Below are 17,754 nucleotides of genomic sequence, written 5' to 3'. Positions count from 1 at the left end.
GATCCCAGATCCCATTCAACACCATACACCTGCCCTCTCCTTAGTGCCCCGAACAATCAGGAATCTATCAACTTCCACTTTGAATACACCCATAGACCTGACTTTCACTGCAGACTGTGGCAGAACATTCCACAGATTCACCACTCTTTAGCTACTTCTGTTACCTTACTTCTTACCTTACTTCTGTTCTAAAAGATCACCCCTCAGTTTTGAAGCTGTGCTCTCTAGTTCTAGATACCACTACCAGAGAAAACATCCTCTCCATATCCACCTTATCTTGTCCTTTCATCGTTCGGTAGGATTTAAATAAGATCCCCACGCATTTTTCTAAATTCCATTAAGTACAGGCCCAGAGCTGCCAAATGCTCTTCATATGTTAACCCCTTCATTCCCAGAATCATCCTTATTAACCTCCTCTGAACTCTCTCCAATCACCATACATCCTTTCTGAGATAAGGAGCCGAAAACTGCTGACAATACCCAAGTGCAGCCTGACAAGTATCTTATAAAGCTTCAGCATTATCTCCTTGCTTTTATATTCTGTTCCCCTCAAAATAAATGGCAACATTGCATTTGCCTTCTTTACCACAGACTCAACCCGTAAATTAACATTCTGGAAGTCGTGTACAAGGACTTCTAAGTCCCTTTGTAGCTCTAATGTTTGAATTTTCTCCCCATTTAGATAATGGTTTGCACTATTGTTCCTTTTTCAAAAATGAATTATCATATATTTCCCAGCACCGTATTCCATCTACCACTTTTTTGCCCATTCTTTCAATTTGTCTAAGTCCTGCGTTATTTCCTCAGCACTACCTACCCCTCCACCTATTCTCATATCATCCACAAACTTTGCCACAAAAGCCATCAATTCCACTATCTAAATTATTGACAAACAATGTGAAAAGTAGTTGTCCCAATACTGACCCTATGGAACACCACTGGTCACTGACAGCCAACCAGCAAAAGCCCCTTTAATTACTACTCATTGCCTCCTGCCCGTCAGCCTTTTCTCTATCCATGTCAGTATACTTCCTGTAACACCATAGGATTTTTATCTTGTTAAGCAGCCTCATGTGAAACATCTTATCAAATGCCTTCTGAAAGTCTAAGTAAATGACATCCACTACCTCTACTTTGTCCACCCTGCTTGTTAATTCCTTGAAGAATTCTAAAAGATTTGTCAGGCAAGATTTCCCTTGACAGAAACCGTGTTGACTTTGACTTATCTTATCATTAGTCTCCAAGTACCCCGAAACCTCATACTTAATAATCGACAGCAACTGTTTCCCAACCACTGAGGTTAAGCTAACTGGCCTATAATTTCCTCTCTTTTGTCTTCCTCCCTTCTTCGAGAGTGCATGCAGGTGAGGGGGAAAAGGAGGTAAGTTCAAAGGAGATGTAGAAGACAAGTTTTTATTTTACACAGAAAGTTGGGTATATGGAATTTGTTGTCAGGTGTGGTAATGGAGGCAAATACAATAGAAATGTTGAAGAGGTTTTCTAATAAGCATATGAATGTACAGGAAATGGGGGATATGGACATGGTGTCAGCAAGATTGATTGGTTATTTAGGCACCTAATTACTATTTTCATTAGTCTGGCACAGCATTGTGGGCCAAACAGCTTCTTCCTGCATTGTACTGATCTACATATGTTTATAGTGAAGTCTAATCACAATCACTCATGGATCTGTTCTCTCACTTGTATTGAAGAAGAAAATAAAGAATACATGGGAGAGAACTAAAGGTGCTTCTTTGTAGATTTCACAAGTTATTACTTACATGGTAGCAAGCACTGTAGATTGGACGTGCTACATTTTCTTTGATCATTGAAAATGGAGACATGAAATTTCTCATCTGCTTTTTGACAAAATTGTCAGGGCCTATGTGTCATACTGGTTATATATGTTCATCTTTATAATACAAAGATGGTATTGTTATGATTTTGTAACATACCAGCAGCAAGACGATGACAAATTGAGTCATGTTTTAAAATTAAAACCACTATATTTATTTCCATCTACTCAAAAATATAGAAAATTAAATGAACTACTTTCTTAAACAGAAGTTAACAGTGTTATGCGTCTATAGCTCCCTTACAGTCAAACTTAGAACCCGTTCTTAACAAATCTTACTCAAGCACAGTCATAAAGTGGCAGTTCAGAGTGTCCTAGTAATTCACAAAATAGGTGAGAGGAGAGACTTGTGGATTCACAGTGCAGCGACGAGGTGATCACGATGAATTCCAAAGATTCCACGGCTAGCGAATGAAAAAACAATTACCGAAGATCCCAGCCGAGGAATCCTGTTCGGAAGTCCACAAAGAGCGATTTATGTTTCACAAAGTGACTATCACAAAATCCACACCCATGGATCATACAAAGGACAGACATATCTCCACAATGCTCAGTGTGCCGCTGATTAACCCAATCCTTTGGGTCTGGATAAGCATTAGACTTTACCCTTCTCGATCGTGAGCTGTTCCCGGATAGCTCAATGTCTGAGATCTTCACTCTCTCTCTCTCTTTCCTTCGACTCCTTCACAGCAAAATGTCCACATTTCTTTTATACTGTTGGCATATGTTATAAGGTAACGCTCACAGAAACAAAACTGTGGACTCAAAGTAAAACGAAACTGGGGACACATGACGCCCACAGTAAACAAAAATATGGACTCCCAGGAAAATGAAACTGTGGACACATCATGGTTTTGAGGGTAGAATGGAATCTCTTTAAAGCCCCTTGGGATTCTGGATGATATGCTGATGACATAATCTGTTTGGCTCCCAGTTTGTAAACTACCTGCTGGAATAATCCTGACATAAAATTACTCCCTTGATCAGACCGAATTTCTTTAGGCAAACCAAATAAAGTAAAAAAAAATTTACAAGCGACTTCAACATAATTTTGGCTTTTATATTTGTGAGAGGTATTGCCTCTGGAAATCTAGATGCTATACACATGATAGTTAGCAAATACTGATGACCAGCTTTAGTCTTTGGCCATGGGCCAACACAATCCACAATAACTTTAGAAAAGGGTTCACCAAATGCAGGAATAGACTGCAGTGGGGCCACTGGGGTGACCTGATTAGGTTTACCCATAACCTGACAAGTGTGACAAGTCCTGCAAAATGTTGCAACATCTTTCTTCAAACTAGGCCAGAAGAATTGTTTTAAAACTTTGTTCACAGTTTTCTTCACACCTAGATGGCCACCCAAGGGTTTACTATGGGCCAAAGTTAAAATCTCATTCCTATAGGCTTTAGGAACTACAACCTGGTGAACAATTGCCCATTCCTCACTTGCAGGAACATCAGGTCATCTCCACTTCCTTAGTAACACTCCATCTTTGAAATAAAACCCTACTGGCACTTTATCAATCTCCTCACCTGAGAGGGCTTTTTTCTCTTAAAGCTTCAATCTCAGGGTCTCTGCTCTGTTCTGCTATAAACTCCTTCCTAGACAGAGATAAATTTTTATTATCAGATTTAATACCTGGATCCTGGTGAACCAATGAAGGCAGAAAAGTCCCTGATAAGTCATCAAAATCTGATTCCCGATTTAGGCCATCATGAGTAGCTGAATCATGCTGCACAGGACCATCTGCATTGGCAAGTTCCTTGGCCCTAGCTCAAGTTACTGCACACGAGGGATAAATGTTAGGGTTTATCTTTGAATCATCATTGATTGGCTTAGTTGTCAGCTGCACTGCAGGAACAACTTTACCACCTGCTAGGCCATTCCCTAACCCGGTAAACTGGGTCTTATTCCAATTTTAACAAGTCCTGAGACTAACTTTGACTTCAAAATTGCCTTATGCAGAGGTACAGGAACAATGTCGCACCCAATACCTCAAATAAGATTTACCTCACCAGTGGCAGTCTCATGACCAAACATTAGTACACTGTCTAACATAAGTGACTGAGAAGCCGCAGTATTTCGAAGAATTTTCATCGGTACAAGGGTTGACCCTTCCTTTACTGAAACAAACCCATCTGACGTATTCTTTCCTAACCTGACCAGACGTTTTAGCCTTTGACAGAGCTTTATCAGAATGTGCAGTGCCGCGTGGGTTCACAGGTGTTCCAACATTTTGAACACAGGTATCTGGAACTGCCTCCTTTTCCTTCTTTTTTTTCAGAAGGAAACAGTTAGCCATAACATGACTAGATTTCCTACAATAGTGACAAGTAAGACCAGAATATTTCTCCTTCACTTGCTTCCCCTTATCCTTAGCTTTGTCACTAGACCCAGATTTGATTTCTGGTTTACCCTGACTACCCATGCTACTCTTTGGATGGTCTTACTCGGGGTAAACTTAAACTTGTGGGTTAAGGTAAACTCATCTGCTAATTTAGCAGATTCTTGTAAAGTGGCAGCAACTTTTTCATTTAAATATACCTTTATGTCATTAGGGACGCACCTCTTAAATTCTTTAATTAAAACCAACTCTTTCAATTTGTCGAAATCACCACCCACATTTTTAGATGTGCACCATCGTTCAAAACACACAGATTTCTCATTAGCAAATTCCACATGAGTCTGATTCACAGATTTCTTCAAATTCCTAAACATTTGCGTATAGGCTTCTGGAACCAGTTCATAGGCTTTAAGCACAGCCTGTTTCACAATCTCATACTTCACTGCATCTTCAATCGATAGGGCAGATTAAGCCTGCTGAGCCTTACCATTAAATACACTCTAACAAAAGAGGCCAACTTTCTTTCAGCCACTTTAGGCTCTGAGCAACATTCTCAAAATGCTGGAAGTATTTATCAACCTCAGCCTCATCAAATGGACTGACCAGTTTAACTTCCTGACTGTCCACAAATGGTGCAACCAGCTCCCTAGAGCCAGAAGTTTGCCTCTCAAGCCTTAACCTCACTACCTCTATCTCAAACTGCCTTTGTCTGTCTCTTTCTTTTTCCTTCTCTAGCTCAAACCTCCTTTTTTTTCCTCTGCTTCTTCAGCTGCATACTGCCTCTGTTTTTCTGCTTCCTCAGCATCAAGCTGTTTTTGTCATTACTCAAACTCGAGCTGTTGCAGTCTTCGCCTATCCTCAGCCTCCATCTTTAATTTTTCCAACTTGTACTGGAGCTCAAGATCACTTGGTTTACTTCTGGGAAACCTTTCTAACACCCCCTCTTCAACTTCCTCAAAGAAATATAGTGCTCAGCTATTAACCTCTGAATCTGTACCTTTTTCATATGCCGTTTTACTGCAGTAAGTCCCAGCTCCTTAGCAATATCTAACAAGTAGTCCTTTCTGGCATCCCCCAATGCCTTAGGGGTTGGCGATGTCAGAAGTTCCCCAATATCCATTGCTGCTGGTTTCCCCACACAAGTCAATCAAACATGTAGTAGCCAATGAGATTGATAATCAATCAATAAGCTCCAATTTTGTTCATTTCGCGGATGAGCCCCCAATTTGTTATGATTTCATAACATACCAGAAGAAAGAGCTGACAAATTGAGTCAGGTTTTAATATTAAAACCACTATATTTATTTACATCTACTCAAAAATATAGAAAATTAAATAAACTATTTTCTTAAACAGAAGTTAACAGTGTTATGCGTCTATAGCTCCCTTACAGTCAAACTTAGAACCCGTTCCTAACAAATCTTACTCAAGCACATTTGTAACATGGCAGTTCAGAGTCTCAGCAATTCACGAAATAGGTGAGAAGAGAGACTTGTGGATTCACAGTGCAGCGACAAGGCGATCACAATGAATTCCAAAGATTCCACGGCTAGTGAATGAAGAAACAGTTACTGAAGATCCCAGCCGAGGAATCCTGTTCCGAAGTCCACGAAGAGCATTTTCACAAAGTAACTGTCTGTCATACAGGGGGTGGGGGTGGGGGGCGGCTCTGGGAACAAACCCAAATGCAAGACACAGACACTGAAGTACTAGGAACAGGAATGGACAAAACTAAATGAATGGACTGGACGCAGACTAGTAGGGACAGGAACACAGGCAAGGCTAGGGAAGCAGGACCAGGACTAGGGACTGGGAACAAGGAGCCTGGGCATGGACTCTGAGCCAGAGACTGGACAAGGACCTAGAACCTGGGTCTTGACTCGGGCTCAGACCCCAAAACCAGGCAAAGACGTGACGAGGCTTGGGATCCTGGGGACCGGGCGAAGACGTGTCGAGGCTTGGGTTCTTGGAGGCTCGGGTTCTAGGAGACTAGACGAGGACATGATGTGGCAAGGGTACTTCAAGGCAACTCCTGGGCAGGACACGGGACTCCACCCCACGGAGGCAAGGACAGGGAGGGATATACCCAACCGCAGGGTAATGGCAAACAGCCTGGCTTACCCAACGGAGGCAGGGGACAGGAAGGGAGCTAGTTCCGGGGTGGCTCCAAGACTCGAAATGGCCAGTAACCTCATCGGGCTATGGAACAGACAAATCCATATCTCGATGACTGCACTCACCTTCCACCGGTGGGTTGCTCCAAGGGGAGACTGACGAAACAACCCAGCAACCACACTCGATCCCAGGGACATTTATATTCCCAGCCCCAAGGTGAGCATCAGGTGCTTATGATTAAGTCCAACCGAAACAAGGGACAGCCAGAAGACCCGGAGACCAGAGTCCACGGACTGGACCGTGTACCGGAATGCGGACTTCAGACTGGACCATCACCTTCTATGGGAGCCTCCGGGTGACCAAAGAGGCTCTCCAGGACTAAGGACGACTCGGGCGGGTGGGGAGGGGGTGGGTACTCAATCAGGAGGGAACCCAGGATGACTGGAGTTAGTGTCTGCATTGCTGGGTCGATAAATGGCTGAATGGCTGGGACATTCTGTCATAGGGGGGTGGGGGGGGGCACGCTAGGAACGGACCCAAATGCAAGACACAGACACTGAAGTACTGGGAACAGGAACGGACAAAACTAAATGATGGGACAGGACACAGACTAGGAGTGGGGACAGGAACACAGACTAGGCTAGGGAAGCAAGACCAGGACGAGGGACTGGAAACAGGGAGCCTGGGCATGGAGCCAGAGACTAGATAAGGACCCAGAACCTGGGTCTTGACTCGGGCTCGGACCCCAAAACTGGGCGAAGACGTGATGAGGCTTGGGTTCCTGGAGACCAGGCGAAGATGTGACGAGGTTCGGTTTCCTGGGGACCAGGTGAAGACGTGACAAGGCTTGGGTTCCTGGAGACCAGTCGAAGACGTGACGAGGCTTGGGTTCCTGGAGACTAGATGAGGACATGACGGGTCAAGGGTACTTCGAGGCAACTCCTGGGCAGGATGCGGGACTCCTGGACAGGACACGGGATTCCACCCCACGGAGGCAAGGACAGAGAGGAATAAACCCAACAGCAGGGTAACGGCAAAAGGCCTGGCTTACTTGACAGAGGCAAAGAACAGGAAGGGACGGAGCCAACTGCAGGGTAACAGCAAACAGCCTGGCTTACACGATGGAGGCAAGGGACAGGAAGGGAGCTAGGTTCGGGGTGGCTCCAAGACTCAAGGCGGCCGATAACCTCGGCAGGCTATGGAACAGCCAAATCCATATCTCGATGACTGCACTAGCCTTCCACTGTTGGGTTGCTCCAAGGGGAGACTGACGAGATGACCCAGCAACCACACTCGATCCCACGGCCACTTACATTTCCAGCCCCAAGATGAGAATCAGGTGCTTATGATTAAGTCCAACCAAAACAAGGAACAGCCAGAAGACCCAGAGTCCGGAGTCCACAGTCCGGACTGTGAACCGGAATGTGGACTTCGGACCGGACCATGACACTGTCACGAAATCTACACCCATGGATCATAAGAAGGACAGACACATCTCCACAATGCACAGTGTGCCACTGATTAACCCAATCCGTTGGGTCTGGGTAAGCATTAGACCTTACCCCTCCCGTTCATGAGCAGTTCCCGGATAGCTCGATGTCTGCGATCTTCACTCCCTCTCTCTCTTTCCTTTGACTCCTTCTCAGCAAAATGTCCACATTTCTTTCATACTGTAAGCATACGTCATTAAGTAACGCTCACAGAAACGAAACCGTGGATTCAAAGTAAAATGAAACTGGGGACACATGATGCCCACTGTAAATGAAACTATGGACTTCCAGGAAAACGAAACTGTGGACACGTAACACTATATACAGATTACAAGCAGCAAAATGCAAAAATATTGCTTTACAGCACCTTTTTATGTTGCACATCCCTCATTACAGAACAGCACAAATAAATCAAAAATGCCTGTTAATTCCCACCATGGTAGGTGAAGAATTCAAATTAAAATAATCAATCAGGAAAGATAAGTGTGTAATGAAGACCCATTTGGTTCACCAATGTTCTTCCGGTAAAGAAATCTGCCATACTTATGTGCCTTCTATGTGACTGTAATCTAAAATACAGGATGAAGAGAGATAGTTAATGTCAATTTATATCAAGGAAGAAAAATTAAGAATAAATGAAGATATAAAGTATAGAGAACTATATACCATATATTCATTTTAATGTACGTTCCTAGCAAAGGAGGAGAAAAGCAAATAAATAGAGTTCCTACATACAAAAGATTCTGGTTAATTGGGCCATCGGTAAATGGAGGCAGCCATTTATTTAGGCTAACTCTTAAAGAACAAACACTAATCGAGAAAATAGTCAGGATTCCCTTCGCTTATTTGGGACACTGCTGCTTAATTGGGGTGGGGATTTGCCAAACAGTTTCTAACTAGCGTCAGTCGCGTGCACTTGTGTGACCGTTAGACACTGTACACTGCTTAGAGGAAAAAAAGAGTGTCAGTTGTGTGTTTGTGTTCAAAAAGCAGTGATTTTTGTCACTGATACTGGGCAAGAAATAAGAAGTTAGGCAATTCAGAACTGTTTTGCCCACTGCAGTTTCAAGCATTCAGGCTAGGAGATGCCAGAAACAGCTGGGAGAGAAAATGAAACAATTTTGCTACTTCAACAAGTTGGCAACTACAGATAATTTGAAGGTATTGACAATCATCTTGAATGTTACAATGTTAACGAAGATTTGGAAGATGTAATCAACGAAAGGATTGTATAAAGGCAGTTCATTATCTACAGTAGTTGTCTGCGCTGATTTTCTTCATTAACAGCCAATCAAAAGAATACGGCAGTGAACGCTGTATTAATTCTCCTTTGATAACTATCAGGAACTAAAACACAGTTTTATAGTACTGTGGTTGTACTGACAATGTTCTACTTTGTACTATATTTCACTTAGATACATAACTTGTTGCTCTGTTAAATTGTAGTTTGTCCTTTTTATACCGTTTTTAAGTATTTTCATGAAACTTCAGCTAATTGGGCTAAAATGTACTGATCCCAGTGTGTCCCAATTAACCAGAATCCTCTGTAATTGTCATGACATTCACAGTTACAATGATTCTTTCCCATTTGCAATTAAGCATAATTATATTTCTGCTCTGATTTTTGTTGCATGGTTGCACTTAAAATAGACACCTTGGAATAATTGGCCAAAAGCATAATGCTATGTCATTTTTGTCCTTCACAATGATTACGTCTGAAAGGTAGTCATTACTGCAACCAGCCCAGCTACTCTTTCACCGTGCAATCTACAAAATATTGTCATACACGCACTAGTGCAATCCATCTGGACTAATAGAACATTATAACAATAGATTTGTGTTATGGACTTTCTGCACAAGGCAACTTGAATAAGATAACCCTCACCAAGTCTTTCAGTCTTTTTATTATAATCACAGTGTTCTATATTGTGACCAGAAGAGCAGGACATTAACTTGACAGGAGACCAGGAAGAGGAAACACAATACTACCTATTCAGATATGTGCAGCTATGTACAAATTTTATGGAAATAGTTTTCAATAGGATGTGCAGTGCTGCATAAAATTAGATATAAGAATGGAACAACATATAATTATCCATTTTTATACAATTATATAAATTATGACTCAGCCTTTTATTTTGCTAGTTTCCACCCTTCTGCATCACTTCTTCACTGGGAACATTTATATTCACTGGTTCCAATACCTTTGAACCTACAAAATGTTGGTACCTCTCAAAAGTGACAATGCCTCACCTGAAGCTGAAATAAGAATATAAGGAATAGGAGCAGGAGTAGGCCACCTGGCCTGTCAAGCCTGCTTCATTACTCAATAAGATCATGTCTGATCTGGCCATGAACTCATCTCCACCTACCTGCCCTTTCCCAATAACCCTTAATTCCCCTGCAATAAAAAAAATACTGAGGATTAAGGAATCCTACGACTGTGAAAGGTAATAAACAGGCCTCATTATACTCTCAGCCAATATCTTTCCACTCAAAGCAATAAATTTTGCAACTTCCCACTAACCATCAAGTTTACACGTTACTTATTCTGATCAATAAAAACTCTTCATTTTTCCGTGTAAGAGGCTGACAATTTGCAAGGCTAACCTCACATCTGAGTAGCAAGTGAAAATTCATCTCCAAATAATTAGTGAATAGAGATCACATGGCTAAATAGTTAACTGCACAAGTTTCAGGGGATAATGATAAAGCATGACCTCAATACAAAAGAGTGGCCTTAGGCACCTTCGAATTTAAGCCTCAGGCCTCATTTAACTAAACTAACAAGTCAAGTTGCCCTTATGGGAATAAATTTTCTTCAGTGGGAATGGTGCCAGGAATGTACTCTCATATCGATTGGATCCAGCACTGTGCTCTCACTCAGAACCCAGTAATGTGCTCTCTGCAGAACTGGCCTCAGGACTCTACCCTGCTGAGGAACATTGGTGAAGAATGGAGGGCAGAAAAATATAATTTCATTTCAGTGGTAGCCTCCTTAGGCTAAATCCAACCCAGCAAATCCTCTTGGAATTTGTCTGACAATCCACTCAGCATTGTCCAATTTCTCAGCAAGTGCCCAGATAGGCAGATGAGGGATTTAATTAAAGCAGCCAGTTGTTCTTATTTTATGGAATTTTCCATTTCATAAAGGAAATATATGTCAATGTGCCTTTAGCATTAAAGTTGGAGGCACACAACTCCAATGACACAAGCTTGATTCTACCCACAAGTGCTGTGTGTGCTTAGTTTGTCCATCTGCCCTCTGACTGTATGGGTTTCCACCAGGTGCTCTGGTGTCCACCCACAATCTAAAGGCGTGCTGGTGATCAACTGTGATCTGTAAAGTGCCATTTTTCAGAATCAGAATCGGATTTATCATCACAGATACAGTGACTGTAAAAAGCATTCACCCACCCATGCACGGTTTCATGTTTTATTGTTTTACAACATTGAATCACAGTGGATGTAATTTGGTTTTTTTGACACTGATCAACAGAAAAAGACTCTCTTGTGTCAAAATGAAAACAAATCTCTACAAAGTGATCAAAATTAATTACAAATACAAAACACAAAATAATTGATTGCATAGGCATTCACCCCCTTTCAAGTCAGTATTTAGTAGTTGCACTTTTGGCAGCAATTACACCCTTGAGTCTATGTGTTGCACTTTTGACCACTGTAGTTTTTCCCCATTCTGCTTTGCAAAACTGTTAAAGCTCTGTCAGATTGCATGGGGATCATAAGTGAACATCCCCCTCAAGTCCAGCCACAAATTCTCAATAGGATTGAGGTCTGGACTCTGACTTGGCCACTCCAGAAGATTAACTTTGTCGTTTTAAAGCCATTCCTGTGTAGCTTTGGCTTTATGCTTGGGGTCATTGTCTTGCTGGAAAATAAAACTTCTCCCAAGTCACAGTTCTCTTGCAGACTGCATCAGGTTTTCCTCCAGGATTTCCCTGTATTTCACTGCATTCATTTTACCCTCTACCTTCACAAGCTTTCCAGGGCCAGCTGCAACCACCACCAAACTTCATGGTAGAGATGGTGTGTTTTTGATGTTGTGCGGTGCTTGGCTTACTCCAAACATAATGTTTAGACTGATGGCCAAAATACTCAATTTTGGTTTCATCGGACCATGGAAACTTCTTCCAGCTGACTTTAGACTCTCTCACATGCCTTCTGACAAAATTTATCCAAGATTTCATGTGAGTATTCTTTCAGCCACTCTCCCATAAAGCTGTGACTGGTGAAGCATCAAGGCAACAGTTGTTGTGTGCACAGTCTCTCCCATCTCAGTCACTGAAACTTGTAACTCCTTCAGAGTTGTCATGGATCTCTTAGTGGCCTTCCTCACTGGTCCCCTTCTTGCATGGTCCCTCAGTTTTTGAGCACAGTCTGCTCTAGGCAGATTTACAGCTGTGCCATATTCTTTCCATTTCTTGATAATGGACCTAACTGTACTCCAAAGGATATTTATTGAATCGGAATTGTTCTTGTATCCATCTCCTGATTTGTGATCTTCAATAACCTTTTCGAGGAGTTGCTTTTACTGTTCTTTTGTCTTCATGGTGACGTTTTTGCCAGGATACTGACTCACCTGCCGTTGGACTTTCCAGATCTGGTTGTATTTTCACAAGAATCAATTGAAAGACCTTGAATGCACACAGGTCTCCAAAAACAGATCTGACTTCTCAAAACAATTGGCTGCCCCAGTGATGATTTGGTGTGTCACATTAAAAGGGGACATTAGAATATTTAAGAAATCAATTATTTTGTGTTTTATGTTTGTAATTAAATTAGATCACTTTGTAGAGATCTGCTTTCACTTTGACACAGAAGAGTAGTTTTCTGTTGATCAGTGTCAAAAAAGCCAAATTAAATCCATTGTGCTTCAATGTTGTCAAACAATAAAACATGGAAACTTCCAGGGGAGGAGGGAAATACTTTTTATAGGCACTGTATTGGGTTTTGGAATTGTTTGTTCTTTTCCATGTGTCAAGAAGACAATATGGCAGTGTGAGATCAATGAAGACTTATCAGATGACCATGTCCTTCTCTGAAAAGAAAAGAGTGATAAGTTAAGTTGTATTTGTTCAGGCAATATGCTGTTCAACATACTGCACTAAACAACTACATGAAAAAGTGAGCTATAGAAACAAATATACAAATGGCACAGCACCACGAATGAGTTAAGTAATGCATGAACACACACAAATCCTCAAAATGAAGAAATAACATCCAATCCATGACTCACATTCTTTGGAATTGTAAAATCAGAGATTTCCACTATTTTAATGACATTTATTTTTCAATTGTCTCTACTTGTATTTGTGAGCTTTCTTGTTCTGAAGTATTATTTATTTCCTTTTAGGTCATCCTTCTAAATCAGAAGATAAGATAAATGGCCAGATCTATTAAGGGAGTTTGGAATTTTGAAGAAATAAGCAAAGAAACTTGGTAAGATGGACAGAGATGAGTTCTATAAGCATATTAAGGACAACATAATAACCAGTGCTCATTAGAGACAATGGGGTTGGGGGCAGTGTGTGTAGCAGAATCTTTGAAAAGAGCCAAATGACATAGGCAAGGCCCTAAATATATATTTTCTTTGGTCTTCACAGAGGAAAAGGATAAACTGGTTGGCAAGTTCAGTGAATGTATAGGAGAAAGTCTACTGAAGCTCTCCATTAAGAAAGAAATACATTAGTGGCCTTAAAGGTGGATGAATTTTCAGGACCAGATAGGATTTATTCCAGGCTGTTAAGAAAGGCAAGGGAAGAGATTGCTCAGGGTCCGGTTGAGAACTATAGATTTTTGCTGGACACAAGTGAGAAATGAGATGCCTAGAGGACAGCAATCATGGGCCCCCTTTTGAAGATGGTCTGCAGGGAAACCTGATAACTACAGACCTGCGGGCTTAACATCAGTTTAGAGAAGGTATTGAAAAACAATCAGATGCACGGGATTATTGATCACTGGGACTTTGTTAAAGGCAGATCTTATCTGACCAATTTGATTTAAAGACTGTTTCAAAAGATTTGAGCCCATGGGATCAATGTAAAATAGGCAAACTGAATCAAAATAGGAGACAGAGATAGTTTTCAGGCTGAAACCTAGAATACTTTGTCTGATGAGAATGTTGAATGCAAGTAGTCTCATAAAATTTAAAAAGTATTTAGATGAACACTTGAAGCATCATGGCATGGTAATCAATGAGCCAAATGCTGCAAAATAGGATTAGTATAGATAGGTTTTTTTTACAGATAGTTTGTCTTTATTGCACGTTTCACTCGCTCTTCAAATTATTTTCCAGGCAGGAAGATACCATCGTACTTCTACTGAAACCACCTCATTGATCCTTCTTTGGTAATTTTATGATTTGAACCAAAGCATCCTCTTTTGATCTTCTTATCTTAAATACTATAGCCAGGTCGTCCCATGACCACATAGAAGTCCGAACCATAAATTCTGATGCTAGGATCATATTTGATGCCCAGATCAATGTGCTCCTGGATCCCAAAGCCAAAGTTCCCTGCGTTACAGAAGTTACTCTTCCTCAATTCATACCCCTGCACCTTCAGACCCTTCTCTAAAATTTCTTCAGCTTTGGCCCCGCGAATTGTATATTTTACCTCTTGTACATTATACCTCCTCCCTGATTCTGAGTCTGAATTTTATTGGAAATAAGTGGGGTATGAGGATGATGAGAATGCACTAAGAATCATTATAGGCTCGATGGCAAAATGGCTGACTTCCATATTGAAAGTAAAATGAGGAAAATATTTCTATATGTTTTTGTATCTGTAAACACAATGTTGGAGATTTGTGTTCGGATCCCAATACCTCCCCAAGTACCATAAAAAGACCTTCTGTTGATGGAATCAAAAGTTTTTCAGTAAAGTTAGGAACCATGCACCAGAATTTAGCGATAATGGCTAGTTGCCACCCCATAGCCACACCTATCCAGGTTCAACCCTGACTTTCAATCTGTGTGGTGTTTGCACATTCTCACTGAGGCCACTTGTGACTCCCCAGAGTGTTCCAAATTCCTCCCACATCTCAAAAATTACATGTTGGTAGATTAACTGAACACTATAAAATACTCCAAGTGTGTAGATGAGTGGTAGATTATGGAAGGTGTTGATGGGAACGAAAGGAGGCTAACTTTGGCAAGGAAAGTGTCAACGTAACCCGCGAACAATGCTACCAAGGTGACATCCTCATGACAGTTCATGAAGCAACTCCTTTCACTTCCTTTACATCTTCTTTTTATTTCAGTTGTGGCTGTGGTACTGTTGGAGCCTGTGACCTACATTTTGGCAGTGTGCTTTCGGGCCTGTCGGGCAAACTGGCGCTTCACTGTCTTCAAGAGAGTTTCATGAGGCTGGAGTCCAGGAAGCCTGGAGATGGGCCGCACGCCATGATCAACTCCATTTCTCACCAATCTCATTGATTAAAGCACCGAGGAAGATGGAAATTATTGAGGCGGGTCTGGCAAGCAAGTGAGTGTTCCGTGCTGTCTACCAACCTCTCATTCACTGCTGCCGGAGAAGGGTGTCTTCATGTAGTATTCTCTCTCTCCCTCGTGCTCACTGCTCCTGAGAGATGGTCCTTGTGTTTGAAAGATCTCTTTCTCTCCCTCACTGCTATTGGAGGATGGTGCCAGAGTAAGGTGTAATTGCCATAGTTTGTGGATTGGACTCCAATTCGCATTGTGATGTGTTCTGTTTCTGTTTGCTCCTTTTGTTTGCTATTTTGCAGCGATTTTTAAATTAGGGCAGATCATGAACACTGAGCTGAAGTGAAATATGCCTTTTGATTCTGTGTTCTGAATTCTGTGTTTTCACTTTTTTGTTGCTGTTTGCAGAATTTTTTAAAAATTTTATGCGGGGAAGAGAGAGTTTGATGTTTTTCTTCAAACGGGCTCCATGTTTCAACTTTGTTTTGAGGCTGTCTGAGGGGAATACGAATCTCAAGGGCTGTATGATGTATACATACTTTGATAGTAAATGTACTTTTAATCCTCTGCACCCTTAAAGATGTGGTAGTGATAGTATGCATATGATGGGCTGAAGGGCTCATTTCCAAGCTCTATCTCTCTACGTCAATTTCTTCTCCATGCTCATGTTACCAAATTGACTTATACTAATTCCAGCCTGCCAAGATTTTAAGATCAGATCACCTGGGGAAGCGGGTCCTCACCATTTGTTGGGCCTGGAGGAGATGGCTAAGAATAGGCTGGAAGTCAGGAGGGCTGCAGCAAGTAGCTTTGCTTGTACTTCACAAAGTATGACAATATTTCCCACCTTTCAGCAGACTAGGTGAGCTAACTTGGTGTTGACACTGCATGGGTCACTGGTAGAGAGAGCAATCTGAAAATTCCCACTGACCCCAGAGCTCTGTGGGGAGAACAACAGTACAGCAAGATGCTTTGGTGGATGAATGCCAGAAAGCCCTCCGAAGATTATGGTCATAAGAGGTTTAGCTGGTTAAAAACCTACCCTTTCAATCCCACTGATGACTCACTCTTTATTCTTGGGAAACCGAGTTGTCAAAGCCAGATTTAATACGAAATGCACATGGCATGAAAAATATCCCAACCTATCCTTCCACATATTTTCAGGCACCGTCCTTAAAAATGTCTCCTGAGGTGTCTATTTTTGTTTGCAAATAGGATTCTATTTTCAAGCTTGGAGCTGAACCTTTGTTTTATCTTTCATTTCTTTGAACCAAACCTTATGTGAAAGCTTTCAACTATTTGACAGGTAAGATCAGTTAAATGAGCCAGGAATCAAGCCCAAAGGTGTCTGGACTTTTGGATGGAAGCTATACTTAGTGATTTCTTTATCCAGTATGTATTATTTATTCATTCTCATCCCTCTCTTCTATGACCTCCATTTCTCAAAGCATTATCCTGTGGAAGCACAAAACTCACCCTTTTGCCTCAGTTCTTCAGGCTTTTGAGTAACCCAAACACTCCTTCCAGATGAAGCATAAATTAACTTGCACTTCTTCCAATCTAGCTTCTTGCAGTCAGTGCTGACAAGATGATCTCATCTACATTTGAGAAATAAACACAGATTGGGTAACCACTTTAAAGAATATGTCTGTCTGGCCCACAAGAATGACCCTGAGCTTTAAATCGCTTGTTATTTTCATTCTCTGTCCTATTCCTATTCTGACCGCTCTACCTTCAGCCTTCTACATTGCTCCAGTGATGCCTATTATAAGTTTAAGGAATAGCTTGTCTTCTGTCTGAGTGCTTCACATTTCTTGTGATATAACAGTGTATTTAACATTTCAGATAATCTCCTCGTCCTGTCCACAGACATGGCCAAATCTTCCTGTTTCATTCACTTTTCCCCTTTTCTGTCACCAGCTGCAAGTTTTAAAATAATAATTAAAATAATTGACACCTTGACAACTTTTGCCTACATGATCACTCTACTCACTCTACCTCTCTCTCTCTGTAGCTTAAAACACACTCCATCTCTCACCTTCCCACTTGACATGAAGAGTCCTTGACCTGAATCATTAACTCCATTACTCTCTCAACAGAAGCAGCCTGACCTGTTGGGTATTTCCTTTATTTTCTGTTTTTGTTTCAGATTTCCAACATCTGCAGGTTTTTAAGCAAATTATTCAAATCTTTTTGTTTTAAAGACTTGGAGATAACCTATTTGTGATTCAGTTTCTCTGTTGTATTGGTCTAGCACTCTATCACTCTTCAAGAAACAAGTATTGATTAAACACTTGCTTGACCAATTGAGAGTATGTTGATGCTCACCCAAGTCTTTCAATTAAAAATTTGCTGCTCCAATCACAATTTCTGGTTTTCACCTACATAACTGGTGGATATTCAGAACTCACAAGTGAAGATAACATTTTGGCACATTCAATTAGTTGGTTGCCAATCAAGGTCTTATTTAAGCTCCAATGTTTTT

This window comes from Mobula hypostoma, chromosome 10, assembly GCF_963921235.1.
Source record: "Mobula hypostoma chromosome 10, sMobHyp1.1, whole genome shotgun sequence".
In the NCBI taxonomy this organism is placed as follows: domain Eukaryota; kingdom Metazoa; phylum Chordata; class Chondrichthyes; order Myliobatiformes; family Myliobatidae; genus Mobula; species Mobula hypostoma.
The sequence above is the reverse complement of the archived record's forward strand: the minus strand, read 5'-3'. Positions refer to the sequence as shown.